The sequence below is a fragment of the Antechinus flavipes genome, chromosome 1 (genome assembly GCF_016432865.1).
Source record: "Antechinus flavipes isolate AdamAnt ecotype Samford, QLD, Australia chromosome 1, AdamAnt_v2, whole genome shotgun sequence".
NCBI classification, from domain to species: Eukaryota; Metazoa; Chordata; class Mammalia; order Dasyuromorphia; family Dasyuridae; genus Antechinus; species Antechinus flavipes.
Window position 1 is genome coordinate 543,771,658 of NC_067398.1, and position 16,442 is coordinate 543,788,099.

At 31.8% G+C, this 16,442-nt stretch overlaps 1 long non-coding RNA gene across 1 annotated transcript in view; it reads left to right on the forward strand.

Moving 5' to 3' along the window:
- LOC127564761 (uncharacterized) overlaps nucleotides 1-15,203 on the forward strand; it is a 51,521-nt gene extending 36,318 nt beyond the window's left edge. The window contains exons 3-5 of the long non-coding RNA XR_007954357.1: nucleotides 8,468-8,588; nucleotides 14,044-14,089; nucleotides 15,062-15,203. This is a non-coding gene — a long non-coding RNA (uncharacterized LOC127564761). The remainder of the gene's footprint in view (nucleotides 1-8,467; nucleotides 8,589-14,043; nucleotides 14,090-15,061) is intronic.
- Nucleotides 15,204-16,442: the final 1,239 nt, after the last annotated feature.

A 16,442-nucleotide genomic window follows, 5' to 3' on the forward strand; every position in this document is an offset into this window, starting at 1 on the left:
TTAAATTGAAAAACTTTTGAACAAACAAAACAAATACAGACAAGATTAGAAGGGAAGCAGTAAACTGGGGGAAAAATTATAGTCAGGATTCTGATAAAGTCCTCATTTCTAAAATAGATAGAAAATTGACTCAAATTAACAAGAATACAAGCCATTCTCCAGTTGATAAATGGTCAAAGGATATGAAGAAACAATTTTTTCGATGAAGAAATAAAAACTATTTATTTCTAGTCATATGAAAAAATGCTCAATACTATTGATCAAAGAAATGCAAAGCCGGACAATTCTGAGGTACCACTACACACCTCTCAGACTGGTTAAGATAACAGGAAAAGATAATCATGAATATTGGAGGATGTGGGAAAACTGGAATACTAACACATTGTTGGTGAAGTTGTGAACTGATCTAACCATTCTAGAGACCAATATGAAACTATGCTCAAAGTGCTATTAAACTGTGAATACCTTTCAATCCAGCAGTATCTCTACTGGACCTTTATCTCAAAGAGATCATAGAGAAGGGAAAAGGACCCACATGTGTGAAAATGTTTATAACAACCCTTTTTATAGGGCTGGAACTGGAAACTGAGTGGATGCCTATCAATTGGAGAATGGCTGATAAATTATGGTATCTGAATGTTATGGAATATTATTGATTTATAAGAAATGATCAGCAAGATGATTTCAAAGAGGCCTGGAGAGATTTACATGAACTGAAGCTAAGTGAAGTGAGTAGAACCAGGAGAACATTATACATGGCAACAGCAAGATTATGTGATGATCAGTTCTGATGGATGTAGTTCTTTTCAACAGTAAGATGATTCAGACCAATGCCAATGGTCTTGTGAAGGAGAGAGCCATCTGCATCCAGAGAGTGGACTGTGGGGACTGAGTGTGGATCACAATAGAACATTTTAACTTCTTGTTGTTATCGTTTGCCTGCATTTTGTTTTCTTTCTCATTTTTTTCCTCTTTGATCTGATTTTTTCCTATGCAACATAATATGTATAGAAGAATTGCACATGTTTAACATATTGGATTACTAGCCATCTAGGGGAGGGGTGGGGAGAAGAAAGGGAGAAAAAAATTCGAATAAAAGGTTTAGCAAGGGCAAATATTGAAAATTACCTATGCACATGTTTTGAAAATAAAAAGATTTTAAAAAGAGAACCCTTTAAAGATAATATAGTCCAACCACAGAATTTTTAGAATTTTCTAAATGAGAATAAGGCCTAATCCAGGAAAGACATTTACTCAAAGTCTGAAATGTTGTTAGTTCCATTTGTTTTACATTTATGCCCAATTCTTCATGACTCCATTTGGGGTTTTCTTGGCAAAGATGTTGGAGTGGTTTGCCATTTCCATCTTCAGCTCATTTTACAGATGAGGAAACTGAGGTAAATAAGGTTAAATAATTTGCCCAGGGTCATAGCTTATAAATCTCTGAGGCTGGATTTGAAATCAGGTCTTCCTGACTCTAGAGTCTCCATCCATTATACCATCTACCTGCTACATTCAAGAAGATCTAACTAGTGACACAGACAGGTATAGAACCCCAATATTACTTTTACTATACCATAATGAATGAGGAGCAAATTGTTAATATAGAGATAGTGGAAAATTAAATATGGAAATATTTGGGGAAAGACTGAGGCACCCGCCATCCTGCCTCTTACAGTGATCAAACGGGTAAGACGTGAAAACAAGAATATGACACATTCAATCCAACCTCCTTTAACATCCAAATTTAAAGTCATAATTGAGCTAGCTAGAAGATTGGTTGGGAAGTTTCCTAAATGGTATGATTTCCAATTGGAATATGAATATACATGTCTCCTCTATCTCTGACTTAGAATTCCACCCTTCTACAAAGTGTAGTTTAGATTCTACCTCATTCATATAGTTTTTCCTAGCCATCTTGAATTGAAAGGTCTCTTTTCTTTCTCATATTTCTAATAACACATTTTTTTTTCTGATTCAAATAACTTCTTTGGATATATTTTTCATATAATAATTACTTAAATACATGTCGTGTGCTCTCTGCCACCTCTTGGAAGATTGTAAACTCACAGGATTGGAAATGTTTCATTCAAATTTGTATCACTAGGATTTGTTACAGTATCCATTATACTGATGCACATGTTTATTGTTATTTAATTATTCAATCATCTCTAACTCTTCATGACTTTGTGGACTATATTGTTCATGGGATTATCTTGGCAAAGATTCTGGAGTGCTTTTCCATTTCCTTTTCTGGTGAATTAAGGCAAATAGAAGTTAGGGGACTTGCCCAACATCATGCAATGAATTTCTGAGGACAGATTTGAATTCAGGTCTTTCTGATTCCTGGCTAGGGCTTCTATCTATTGAGCCATTTAGCTGCCTTATTACATACATTAGCTTAACGTATATCTTCTTAATATCAGTTGAATTTTTTATATGTTCTACATAACATCCTTTACATAATAATCATTCCTACTTGTCCCTCTTGCAATTCTTTTCTTCTTCAGTTAACCCTGCATAGTTTCTTTGGCCACCCAATTTATTGCATAAAATCTTTTCTCCCTTCCAACTTCCTTCATAAAGATGTTCTTTAATTTGTCATTATCTCTTTTTCAAATACAGTGCCCCAAAGTGGAGGCAATATTTTGTATGTGGTTTAAACATGGCTGAGAGCAATAGGACTATCTCTTCATTTATTCTAGACTTTTATAATTACATTGGCTTCCCATATAATACTTTGATGCATAAATGAGTTTGCAGTCCACTAAGATCTATAGATATTCCCTCCATGAATAAGCAGTCTATGCCTAATTGTGTTTTCCCCTACTTTGTTTTTATACAGTTGACTTTTTAAATGTACAAGGACCTTAGATTTGTGCAATAAATTTTACTTTATTATCTTCTACCTATCATTTTAGTCCATTATGTTAACTGTGAATACTAATTTTGATACATAATGTACTGGTTAATCCTCTCAGTTCCATGTCATATAAATTTTGACAAATATGCCATCTAATTAATTCAACAAATACTAAGTAACTACAATGTAAAAAGTATTGCACTAGGTGCTCAGTATATTAAAAACAAAATAGAACAGTCTGGCTTCTCAAAAAACTTTCTATTCTACTAAGGAAATACAACATGAATGCAGATTAGTAAACACAAGGTCATGTGAAGAATAAGTACTACAAGTTGGTGGAGATCAGCAAAGTATGAACAGAATGGAGAGTACCTAATTGAGCCCAAAAGGAAAAAAAAAATATTTTGAAAAGCGAAGATGAGGAAAAACTGTAATGCAAACATAGAGAATCACCCATTCCAAAGCATGGATACAAAGGATGGAATGCTGGATGGGCGGCCAGCTTGGAATAAGAAAAGTGTTATGTATTAACAATGAAAAGGGAGGTAGAGAATAGAGGTAACAAGCATATATGTAGCTCTAATATGCTAAGTGCTTTACAAATATTATCACATTTGATCCTCACAATAGTCCTGGCAGTTAAATGCTATTATAATCCCCATTACATAGTTAAGAAAGCTAAGACAGACAGAAGTTTAATGACTTGATTGATATTATACAGAAAATATATAAGGATTTTAATTCAAATCTTTCTGACTTCAAACCTCAAACTCTCTCCACTATACTCACACATAAGTTGAAACCAGAATTTGTAGGACACTAAATTCCAACTTGAGAGGTATGTGTTTTATTCTAAAGATAATAGGGCATTATCAAAGGCTATTAAGCACAGGAGGGACTGTCAGACCTGTTTTTGAGGAATTTTTTTGTAGTCATCAATTATTGAACAATCATTTATTAACTAGATCCTATATGGCAGACATTATATTAGGCACTAGAAAAACAACAACAAAAGTGAGATGGTTTTTAACTTCAAGGAACTTATATTCTAAGCTACATAGTAAATAAATTGGAGGGTGGAGAAACAAGAATCAGGAAGACCAATTATGAAATAATTACTATAATCCAGATGAGAGGTAAGGATGACCTAAATTACACCAATAGCCACCTGATTGGTGAATGGATGTGAAAGATAATGAGGTTGCAGATTCCATAGGCTGTGGCAACTATTAATTTGGTATATCATAAGGGAGTGAGAGTAGTTAGGACTGACTTTGAAGTAATTAATACTAGTATTGAGGGTTGAGTTCCCTAACAAAAATAGGGAAGTTTATAGTAGGGCATGTTTATGGGGAAGATAGTTACATATTTTGGCCATATTGACTTTGATATATTGATAGGACATATAATGTGAAAATATCCAACAACTAATTATTAATAGTAACAATTGTTATACTTTAAGGTTTGCAAAGCATTTTGCATGGATATACTCATTTAATTACTATAATCACTCTATGAGAAACATACTATTATTTTCCTCATATTAGGAAAATAAGGCTCAGAGACATCCATGATTACAGATCTACTAAGGTAGGATTTCAACTCATGTTTTCTTGATTCTAAGTTTAATACCCCAATCACTCTGCCTCATTGCTATTGTAGGAAAAGTGGAAAGGGCTTCAGACTGGATGTGTGTGTGTGTGTGTGTGTGTGTGTGTGTGTGTGTATATATATATATATATATATATATATATATATATATATATATATATATATATATATTGAGAATCATGTTTAATAAGATGATCATCAAAACTAGAAGAGCAAATGAGGTTTTCAATTTGGAGTGAAATATATGTAAGGTGTTGGCCAACACTTTATTTCTTTCAGATTGTTCTCTAGTTTTCTCATTAGTTTTTTATTAATCAAATAAGGAGTTTTTTCTATTCAATTTGCTTTCTACTTTATCAAATACGGAGTGATTGAGTTCCATTGTTTTTGATTCATTTTTGTATAATCAATTTCATTGATCCTTCTATTTTTAAAGCAATATCAGATGATTTGGATGATTGTTATTTTATAATATAGTTTGAAATGTGAATGTGATATTTTTTCTTACTCCTAACTTTATTTCATAATTTCCCTAGATATTTTAGATCTTTATTTTTCTAACTGAATTCTATTAAATTCTTTAAAGTATTCCCTTGGAAATTTGATTCGTATGGTATTAATAGCTTAAATTAATTTGGGTAATGTTATCATTTTAATTATGTTAATATGGCTAGCCATGAGCACTGAATATTCCTCTAAGTATTTAAATTGTTCTTTAGATCTTTAAGAAGCACTTTGGAATTAAATCTAAACACATCTTTTGTATGTTTTAGTAGGTTGATCCCTAGATAATTTATGCATTTTGTAGTTATTAGGAATGGGATTTCCTTTTCTATTATTGATTCAATTTTTTGTTGTTATTAAGGAGAAATGCTGTTGATTTTTGAGGATTTTGTAGCCTGAAACTTTGTTTAAAATGTTAGTTGTCTCAATTAGTATCTTTGCTGATTGCCTGGGATTTTCCAAGTGAACTATCATATTGTCAAGAAATAGAGATAGTTTTATTTCTTCTTTATTTATATCATTAATTTCCTTCTTTTGCTTTATCATAGTTGCTAGCATTTCCAGTACTTTATCAAATAATAGTAGAAAGACTGAGAATCTTTGCTTTGCCCCCATATTTACTGGAAATGTTTCTAATGTATCCTGAATTCATAAGATCTTTACTTTTGGTTCTAGATAGATTTTTTTTATAATATTAAAAATATTTTAAAATTTTAATAAAAATAAAAAATACTTTGTGGCATTTTTATTATGAAAGATTGTTGTACTTTGTGAAAAACTTTTTTTTAAATAAATGATTATGTTGTTTGGGATATTTGGATTTTTAATATGATAAATTATTTTGATTATTTATTTACTTAATGTTGAAACATTCTTGTATCTTTAGCATAAATCTCACTTGGTTAAACTGAATGGTTTCTTGGAAAAACTTGAATCAATGCTCATTAATAGTATTAAACCATAGGTTATTTTTTATTTTATTTTATTTTATTTTTTTATCTTTGCCTGGTTTAGGATTAGGACTATTTTTGTCTCATAAAATGATTCATTTAGAACATTTCTCAATTTTTGAAAAGAATTTGTGAAATATAGAAACTAAATGTTCCTTAAAAGTTTGATAGAATTGTCCTAAGAATCAGGACCAGGGATTTTTTCCCCCATTGATATTTCCTTTATAGCTAGATTTGTTTCCTTTTTTTATATTGGATTATTAAAAATCTCTAATTAGTTTTCTTATAGTTTGAGTATTATATATTTTAAGGTAATCCTTTATTTTGTGTTTTTAGTTTTGTCAGAATATAGTATGTCCTGGCTATTTTAAAATTTTCTTTTGTGTGTTTTTATCTTGATCATTTTCCATTTTATTGATTCATTTTTCTAATCTCTTCTTTTTATTTCTATTAGGTAAAGGTTTATCAATTTTATTAGTTTTTTCCCAAAGAATTAGCTTTTAGTTTTATTTATGTTTTCTATGGATGCTTATTTCTAACATATTTATTTTTCCACTAATTTTTATTATCTCTTCTTTTGAGATTATATTTGTTGGGTTTCTACTTTATAAAAATGCATAGTCAGTTAATTAATTCTACATTTTTCCTTAATGAATATTTGTAAAGATATGATTTCTCCTAGAAAGATTGCTTTAGCTGAATTCCACAAACTATGGTATGCTTTTTTCCCATCATTATCATCTTTTACATTGTTATTTTTTCTTGGATTTGTTCTTTGACTCACTAATTCTTTAGTCTGTCATTGTTAAATCTTCATCTGGGTCTGTATTGTTTGTTTGTTATGATCTATAAAGGATATATTTGTGATTTTTGCTTTTTTTATATTTGTTTGTAAAACCTCTATGTACAAGAGTACATGATCAATTTTTGTAAAATTTTTATGTGCTACACAAGGTATGCTTATGTGCTACAGAAGTATGCAATTTTTTTTGCTTTCTCATTTAAAAAATGCCATAACATTCAACTCTTAATTTCTCTAGCAGGTTTTTTCAGTTCCATATTTTCATTTTTGTTTATCTTTGCATTAGACTTATCTAAAATTAAGAGAGGGCTATTAAAGTCTTCTGTCATTATTGTATTACTATTTATGTTTTTTTGTAGTTTAGATTTCTTTTATAAATTTAGATGCTAAATGTGGTATTTTTCTTCTTTAAAATAAATTCTTTTGAAATAAAATTCAGAGTGTATACATTTATATTGAGTGATTTGTTGTTTATGATTTATTGCAGTTCAATATAATTTCTTTGTTTATATCTGTTTATTTTTATATGTTTGTTTTTTCTTTGTCAGATATTGTGATTGCAATTTCTGCTTTTAAAAAATTCATTTGATGCATAACAATTTTTTCCATTCCCTTAGTTTTATTTTATGTATGCCTTTTAAAAAATGTGTTTCTTGTAAGCAACAGATTGTAGGGTTTTGTTTTTTCATCTAGTATGTTACTCTTTCCATTTTAATGGATTGTTTAATCTATTCACATGTTGCTCATGTGACCCAGAAATCCCCTGAAATTTATAATCTTAGAGAATGACCTAAAGCACTGAGAGATTAAGTGACTAGCCCAAAATCACTTATATGTCAGTAGATGTCAGAGGTGGGATTTCAATTTAGACTTAGTTCTTTATCCAGTATATCAGGCTGCCTATTAGGCTTTGACAATACAAAGACAAAAATAACAGTCACTGCCTTTAACAAACTGCTATTCTGCTAAAGAACAGAATATCACAGAAGAAATTGAGGAGATAGCAATAGTGTACATCAAAGAAAGTCTTCTTAGAGGTGTCAATTAGGTTGAACCTTGAAGGAAGACATAGTTTCTCAGAGGCAGAAAGGAGTATGAAATGAATCCCAAGCATAGGAGACATCTTGTGTCAATGTTCAAAAGGGGTATTCTTTTCACTGTGCTATCTAGCTGCTCAAAAAGTTAGGGCTGGATATATAGATTTGGGAGTAAAAATGATTCTCGAACTTGTGGGATCAGATGGGGTTATTTAAAAAGAATACAAATAGACATGACAAGGGTCCAGAATATAGGACCAAGGTTTAGGGAATACATACTGAGGGCAGTAGATGTAGATAATGATATAGCAGAGGAGATATAGATCTATGGGGCAGGTAGAAGAACCAGGAGACAACAGTGTCAGAGGGAAGAAATGTATCCAGCAAGAGGAGATGGTCTAAAATATCAAAATAAGGATATAATAAATATAATATAATAATAAGCAGTTAAGACATTATATGTAATCTCAGAGGGAGTGGTTCTAAGTTATAGGGTGTGGTCAGAAGCCAGATTGTAAAGGTTTGAGAAATCAATAAGATTTTTTCTAGGGCTTTGCTGTAGAGGGATAAGAGATAAGGGAAGAACTAATGGAATTAGCTCCCAGAGGAGATCAGGGTAGGTGGGGAGGGAAGATATATAGAAGAGTTAGCCTTAGCAAGGAGTAATATCACTTTTTTTTTTCTTTTTTTTTTTTTTCAGAATCAGGAGCAAAAAGAGGATAGATAAAAATGTAGAAGGATTTTGAGGCATAAAGACATGGAAGTGAGGAAGATCATGACAGCTGACTTTGATTTCTTCTTAAAATTTTGTATACCTTCAGGTAATTGATAAATATGTTGAATAAAACAGAGGGAGCTCAGTCGATAGAGCACTGGGTCTGGGGTCAGAAGACCAGAGTTCAAATCTGGCCTCAGGCACTCAGTAACTCTGCAACCTTAGGTGTGTCACTTAAGGCAAATCATCCTGTTTGCCTCAGTTTCCTTACCTGTAAAAGAACTAGAGAAGAAAATGAAAAACCATTCTAGTATTCTTGCCAAGAAAGACTCATGGACAAACAGTTTGGGTGTGTTATGGTCCATGGGGTCACAAAGAATTGGACATGACTGAGCAATTAAGTGTGCATTACACATTTGTGTTTATGTTATGGTCGATGATATGTTTAAACATGAATACACATTAACTCTATATCCAGGGTGGAGGGTGCACTGTTCCAAACTTCAGCTGACCTTCCGAATCTGCTTTGGTATCTCTGAGCTCAGAACTCTGGAAGCCACCAATACTTCTGCTGATGCAGAGGTCTGGCTGGGATAGGATCTGGGACCCAGGACTGGGTCTGGGTCTGGAGCTGCATTTGTGTGGTGTGCACTAGGACTGCATGCTGGACTCCCACCCTGATGTCACAGATCTTTTCTGCTGAACTTCCAAGTTTCTAAGTTAACTTCTACTGGAAAATGTTCTACTCTGTCTTTTGGAGTTTTCTGATGCTCAAAAATTTGTTTAGAATTTATTTTTATTTTTATTTTTATTTTTTGCTGAGGCAATTGGGGTTAAGTGACTTGCCCAGGGTCACACAGGTTGGAAGTATTAAGTGTTTGAGTCTAGATTTGAACTCAAGTTTTCCTGACTTCAGAGCTGGTGCTCTATCCACTGTGCCACCTAGCTGTCCCTTAGAATAATTTTTAAAATAATAATTTTTAGAGTGGTTTGGGGGAGAGGTAGGGTGAGTTTTTGCCTTTACTCCACCATTTTGATTCTACCTTCCAATATATATTTTCTCTTAATGGGAATGAATCATATCTCAAAACTCTTACTTTATATTTTAGTTTGGTCCCATCTTCATTATTATAAAAGAGTATGTGATAGTCTTTGAGGAAGTTTTTCTCTGGGTATTTTATAACTTTTTATTACTAATGTTCTTCACTTTCTCAGATAAAAGAGTCTATTTCCCTTGTGTTGTGGACTTTGTCATTTCCTCTTTTTCCAAAATTACACTGAAAACATCTGCTATGGACTTATTTAAACACTCAGTTAATTCTTCATAAAACTCAGAGGTGAGCCCATCTGTTCTAGGAGTATCCCTTGGTCTCAAGAGTTTTATTATGTTTTTTTTTTTTTTTTTTTTTTTTTTTTTTTTTTTAATGTCTGGCAGCTAGTTTTGCCTCAATTGTCAATTTTTCTTCTTTCAGTTGAAACAAAGTAGGAGGTAATAGGAATGTTATAGCTATACTTGAAGTATATATTTTTAAATTTCTGCAGACAAAATTTAAAGCTGGAAGATCTCTAAGAGGTCATCTTATAACTTTTAATTTTGCACATGAAAAAAAATGGAGATCAGGAAGGGTCAAATGAATTGCCTAAGATCATACAGATAATAAATGGTAGAGCCAGGATGTCAATTCACTTTTACTTCCCCAAATCTATTTGGCTTAGGAGGAATCCAAGAATAATACAGTTGCTTTCTACTTTCCTTTTATTTAGTGTTATGTGAAACCATTGTAATTCTTGAAATATATGGCAACATTCCTTAGAAAAGCAGGTGACTACCATGGAGATGAAATAGACTTGAAGAATGATGTCTTAATTTTTTTGGCACTAATTTTTTTTTAATGAGTTTTTATTGAGTTTTTAATATCACCTAGATATCTATTTGTATTTTTATTCCTTTGTCCCTTCTAAGGACCATTCTTATAAGACATAATTTTTTATGAAAGAAGAGGGAAAAAATCAACAACATTCATCACTGCATCATAAAAAACAATCTGAGTTCATAGGCAAAGTTTGACATCTATGGATGTCTCACATTTTAAAAAGAATTAGACGAAGTGTCTTTTATTATCTCTTTTGTGACACTCATTTTCATTTGTTTTTTGATGACTGTTCTTTCAATTTATAGAGTTGAATTCACTTTGGATATTATTTTCTTGATCTATTTGCTTCACATTTGATCAGTTCATGTAAATCTATTTTCTTCATGTTTCTTATAGAATTTCTTATATATACTCTTCTTAAACAAAGCTTGCTTAGTTATTTCTCAATCTATAGATATTCATTTTTAAAATTATTTCATCTTTTCCCCAGTTACATTTAAAACAAAATTTTTACATTTGTTTTTTAGAACTTTTGAGTTCTAGATTCTCTCCCTTATTTTCTCTTCGTCCCCATTAAGAAATTACATGTGAAGTTATGAAAAACATTTCCATAAAAGTCATGATGTGAAAGAAAATGTAGATCTCTCACCCTAAAAAAACCCCTCAAGATAAATAAAGTAAAAAAGAGAAAGAGATTATGCTTTAATTTGTATATAGATTTAATCAGTTCTTTCTTTAGGTATGGATAGAATTTTTCATCACAAGTCCTTCAGAGTAGCCGTGGATCATTGTACTGCTGAAAATTACATCTGATCATCTCAGAACATTGCTTTTAATTTCTATACAGTACATTTCACTTTGCTTGAATTCATGGATGACTTTATAGGTTTTTCTGAAACCATCCTGCTCATCATTTCCCATAAAACAATATTTCATAATAATTACATATAGTTTATTCAGCCATTCCCCAACTGATGAGCATCCCCTCAATTTCCAATTCTTTGCTGAAGAAGAGAGCTGCTATAATTATATATATGTATATATATGTATATATATATATCTTTTTAAAAAAATTCTTTTGGGATTCATGCCTAATAGTGGTATTGTTACATCAAAAGATATGCATGAATTTATAGTTCTTTAGGCACAGATCATATCCTTTGATCATTTATCAACTGAGGCATGGCTCTTTTTTTTTTTTTTTTTAATACATTTGACTCAATTCACTCTATGTTTGAGAAATGAGGCCTTATCAAAATTCTTTTTACAATCACTATTGGTAACTCTACTTCCCCCAATATATTCTATTCTCTCCTTTTATCTTGTCCTTCCTCAAAAGCGTTTGTTACTGACCCCTCCCTCTCCCAATACTTTCTCTTCTATCATACTACTCCTATCCTTTATCCCTTTTCCCTTATAGGATAGGATAGACTTCTACACCCATATTGAATGTGTATCTTATTTCCTCTTTGTGTAAATTTTGATGAGAGTAAGGTTCACTTTCTCTCTCTCTCTTTCTCTTTTCCCTTCCTCTGTAAAAGCTTTTTCTTGACTCTTTTATGATAGATAATTTACATTTCTTCTGTTCCATTTCTCCTACTACATTGTTCTCTTACCCTTTAGTTTTTTGTTTTTAGATTATCACTTATTATTCAATTCATATCTATGCTCCATTGTTCTCTGGAATATCACATTTCAAGCCCTCTGATCCTTCAATGTAGAAGCTGCAAAATCTTGTGTTATCCTGACTGTAGTTCTACTATACTTGAATTGTTTCTTTCTGGATTCTTGCAATATTTTTTTCCTTGGTCTGAGAGTTAAGAATTTGGCTATAATATTCCTGGGAATTGTCATTTTGGGATCTCTTTCAGAAGGTGATCACTGAATTCTTTCAATTTCTATTTCATTCTGATTGTGGAATATCAGGTTATGGAATATCTAGACAGCTTTTCTTGATGTCCAGGCTCTTTTTTTTTTTTTTTTTACCATGAATTTCAAGTAGATTAACAATTTTAAAATTCTCTCTATTTTCCAGGTCTGATGTTTTTCCATAATATATTTCACATTTTTTTTTCCATTTTTCCATTCTTTAGGTTTGCTTTATTGTCCTGATGTCTCAAAAACATAATTAGCTTCTATATGCTCAATTCTAATTTTTAAGGAATTATTTTCCTCAGTTGTTGAGGATTGTTGAGGACCATGCCTAAGTGTGAAACCCAAAAAACTTGTGAAGGGTTAAAGGGGACTGTGCCATCAAGGTGTGGTTCGTTCTCTGAAGCCCCCACAGCTGCGAATCATAACACACTCCAGAACAGTTATCAGCCTTTACTATTAACACATTTATTGATGCAGATGTTACTCATGACTTGGGAATGATATAAATTAGAGGCAGGAGGGAATAGGGGAGAGGTCAGAGATTGCAACTGCCTCTCAATTTCCTTATATCATCCTCTCAGATGAAAGGACACAGCCACTAGTAGTTACATCCTGTAACATTCAGTGAACTTTTGTGCTTCCTTTTCCATTGGCCAATTTTGCTTTTGGAGACTTTCTCATTAGCTTTTTGTATTTTTATTTACAAAATAAATTTTTTATTTTATTTTTATTTATTTAAATAAAATTTTTATTTATTTTCTTTCTAAGTTTTTTTCTAGCTCTTTTATTTGATTTTCAAAATCCCCTTCGAGCTCTTCCATAGTTTGAAACCAATTCATATTTTTCTTAGAGGCTTTGGATATAGAACCTTTGAGTTTATTATCTTCTTCTGATTGTATGTTTTGATCTTTCTTGTCATCAGTAACTTTCTATGGTCAGAAACTTTTTCTGTTGTTTGCTCATTTTCCTAACCTATTACTTGGCTTTTAGTTCTTTGTTAAAGTAGGGCTCTGTTTCTAGGGTAGACGGTGCACTGTCCCAAACTTTAAGAGTTTTGTGCATTTTCAGAAATCCTTTTTAGGAATCTGACCACAAGCACTCTTTTCTGTTCTGGAATTGATAGGAGTGTCCCCACACCAGTGTAACCATAAGATCTAATATGGAAAGAAACAAGTTCAAGCTTCAATGTCAATAGAAACCTCCTGTGAGTTGAGACCTCTGGAAGCTGCCATCACCACCACTACCCATGCCCACTTTTGATTTGCTGCTTTCTCAAGACCCTTTGACTCTACTGACAAACCTTTTTTGCTGTCCTTCCAAGTGGATGGAGCTAGAACAGGGTTAGGACTGTGACTCTGCTGGTAGGGCCAGGATTGCATACTGGATTCCCATGTTGATGGCATAGACCTTTTATGTTGAACTTCTAAGTTATCTTCAGCTGAAATTTTCTTCTCCATCTTTTTAGATATTCTAGTACTCTAAGATTTGTTTAGAATCATTATTTAAAGGAATTTGGAGTGGTTTGTTGGTAAAGTCAGTTGAGTTGGCCTTTACTCTGCCATCATGGCTCAATAGATATCCATTTTGTATCTAGTTCTTTGCTACTACAAAAAAAAATGTTGCTTTAGATATTTTAGTGTATATGGAGCGGTTTTTTGTCATTGGAGCAAATGTCTAGCAATGGAGTCTCAGAGTCAAAGAGTATAGGCATTTTACAATTTATTGCTAATTTTGAACTGCTTTCCATAATTATTATATTAATTCACAACTTTACTACTGCATTAATGTACTGACCTTTCCACAACTTTTCAGGGTTGACTATTTTCATCTTTTATCATCTTTGTCAATCTGCTTGGAGGTAGGTGAAATCTCAAGGTGATTTTGATTTACATTTCTTTTATTTTCATCATTTGGCTTCTTCTTTGGTAATAGTAATTTTTTTGAGAATTGTTAGTTTATATCCTTTGATGACATCTATTGGGTAATGACTTTTAGTCATGTAATTCACTTAGTGGTTCATGTATGTACACATGCTTATAGATAGGTATCTGTTTTTGTGTGAGCACACATAATTTCTCTATAGATATCTACCTATGTGTATGTAAATATATATTATGTATCTATTTTATGTATATACACATAAATATTAAATATATTTTGTGCAAGTGAATTTCTATTCAGACAAAGTCTGTAACTGAGTTTTCCTAGCTGAAAAGAGAGAATTAATAATAGGTTATTATTTAAGTGGAGCTCCTTGAATTATACTATATTTCCAAGCTCTGATGGTAAACTATGGATTTTATTAGGAGAAAAGTCAAGTAAGGCTAATACTGAACTTGGCAAAATCAGGATAAAGAATTGTCATTGACATACAAAGTTTGAAAGTAAGTCAATGATTTTATACACATACACATATATTGTTTGTGTAATGGCCTTTCAATTCATTTAATTAAATTTTCTATTTCATTTTATTTGTTGTAAAGACCCTATACAGGAAAGAAAAAAGTGAAATTTCCAAGTTTATTGACATCTTTGACTTTTTCTGAGTTAGAAGTAAAATGACTTCTACAGGCTGGGAGATAGTGTGATGTTTGTCAGGGCATCCCTCTCATTGAGTCAAAAACTTTGTCAAACACTGCTTTCCCTTCTCCATTTAATATAGTCTAGGAGGGCAAGGAATCAAATTTATATATATCTTCCTATCCATTTCTTCTTAATTTTTCATCACTGTTTCACCAAGTTGTTTTCATCAGTTCTTACACAGTGCTTTGAAGACACTGGGTAGTACAGTCCCATGCCATTTCTGATTTCTATTATTTTTTTTCCAAAGGAGTCTGTAAGTAGTGCCAAGCGAAGCCTGCACAATGCCTGAATTTCTGTAACTGTTTTTCTCAGCATGGAGCAAGAAGTGTAAATTTGTCTTGAAAAAGTCTTCTAGAATCAGCAGCAAGTACAGAAATAATAAAATTCAATTGGACAAAAAAGTTGTTTGGTATACTTACCCCTATGTGATAACTGGAAGATTTAAATTTAATTTTAGACATTATTTTTCTAAACAGAGGTCATAATAACCAGTAATGGGCATACTCATTGGATTGCATGTTAGTGTACAAAGTTTAAAACACTTTGGGCTAAATAATAAAGTTATGATGCTTTCTGTTCACAGCTATATTCAGATATATATATATATATATATTCAGAGGAATAAATTATAGAGAATATTCAGAAAGTCCTAAAATCTTTGAGATTAATTAACAACACATTCAGGTATATGCATCTGTGTATTGATACATATCATATATATGTATATATACATACACAAACATATGTGTTTAGTTGAAAATACAAGAGAAGCTGTAAAATACTCAAGGAATATCAAAACTTGTAACTTAATTTTTCTGCCTGTTCTCCTGTATCATGTATAATATTTTAGATCAATCCAACACAATTTGAGTACTAATATTACATACTTATATATATATATATATATTTAATACTTAAAAAGTATTATTCATGGTACAGGGGAATAATAGAGAAGTTACATGTTTTGGATTCACTTGGATATTTTATAACTTCTGTGTTTTTATTTAAACACATAATAATTTTCAATATTAGTTAGAAACTTATGTAAGGAGGGAAAAAAAAAAACAAAGAAACTTATTCATTCAGTAAGCATTCAATCTCCTAACACATAATTAACTTGCTAAGAGTAAATCTTGTACTTTTGAAGGCTCTTTTAGGTTAGTGAGATTCTTCAGCTGTCATTTCAACCAAATCATGCTCCGCTGACTTCTGGAAAATGAGGATTTCACTTACAGGATGAAAGTCATCTTTTGTATTTGTGAACCATTTCTCAGGGCAGTGATGAAGTAGAAATATGATTGAACTTAGAATCTGGGTTAAAAGATCTAGATTTGAACCCTGGTTCTGCCTAACTATGGGACCTTGAATAAGTCATTAGCTCTCTGTCTCATATTTCTCGTTGGCAAAATGAGATGGTTAGTGGGCTGTAATTCTTTTCTGTTACATGTATGATTTTATGGTCTTATGACTCAATAGCATAGAATAAAATTACATACAGAATCATGACATTTGAGGGCACGGCCAAATATGGCCTGGTTGCCTATCCATGTGTTCACTTTGTTTTCCACATGTGTAGCAGCAGCTTTTACGTCTTTTACTCCAATAACATCTTTAAAAGCTGCTGATAA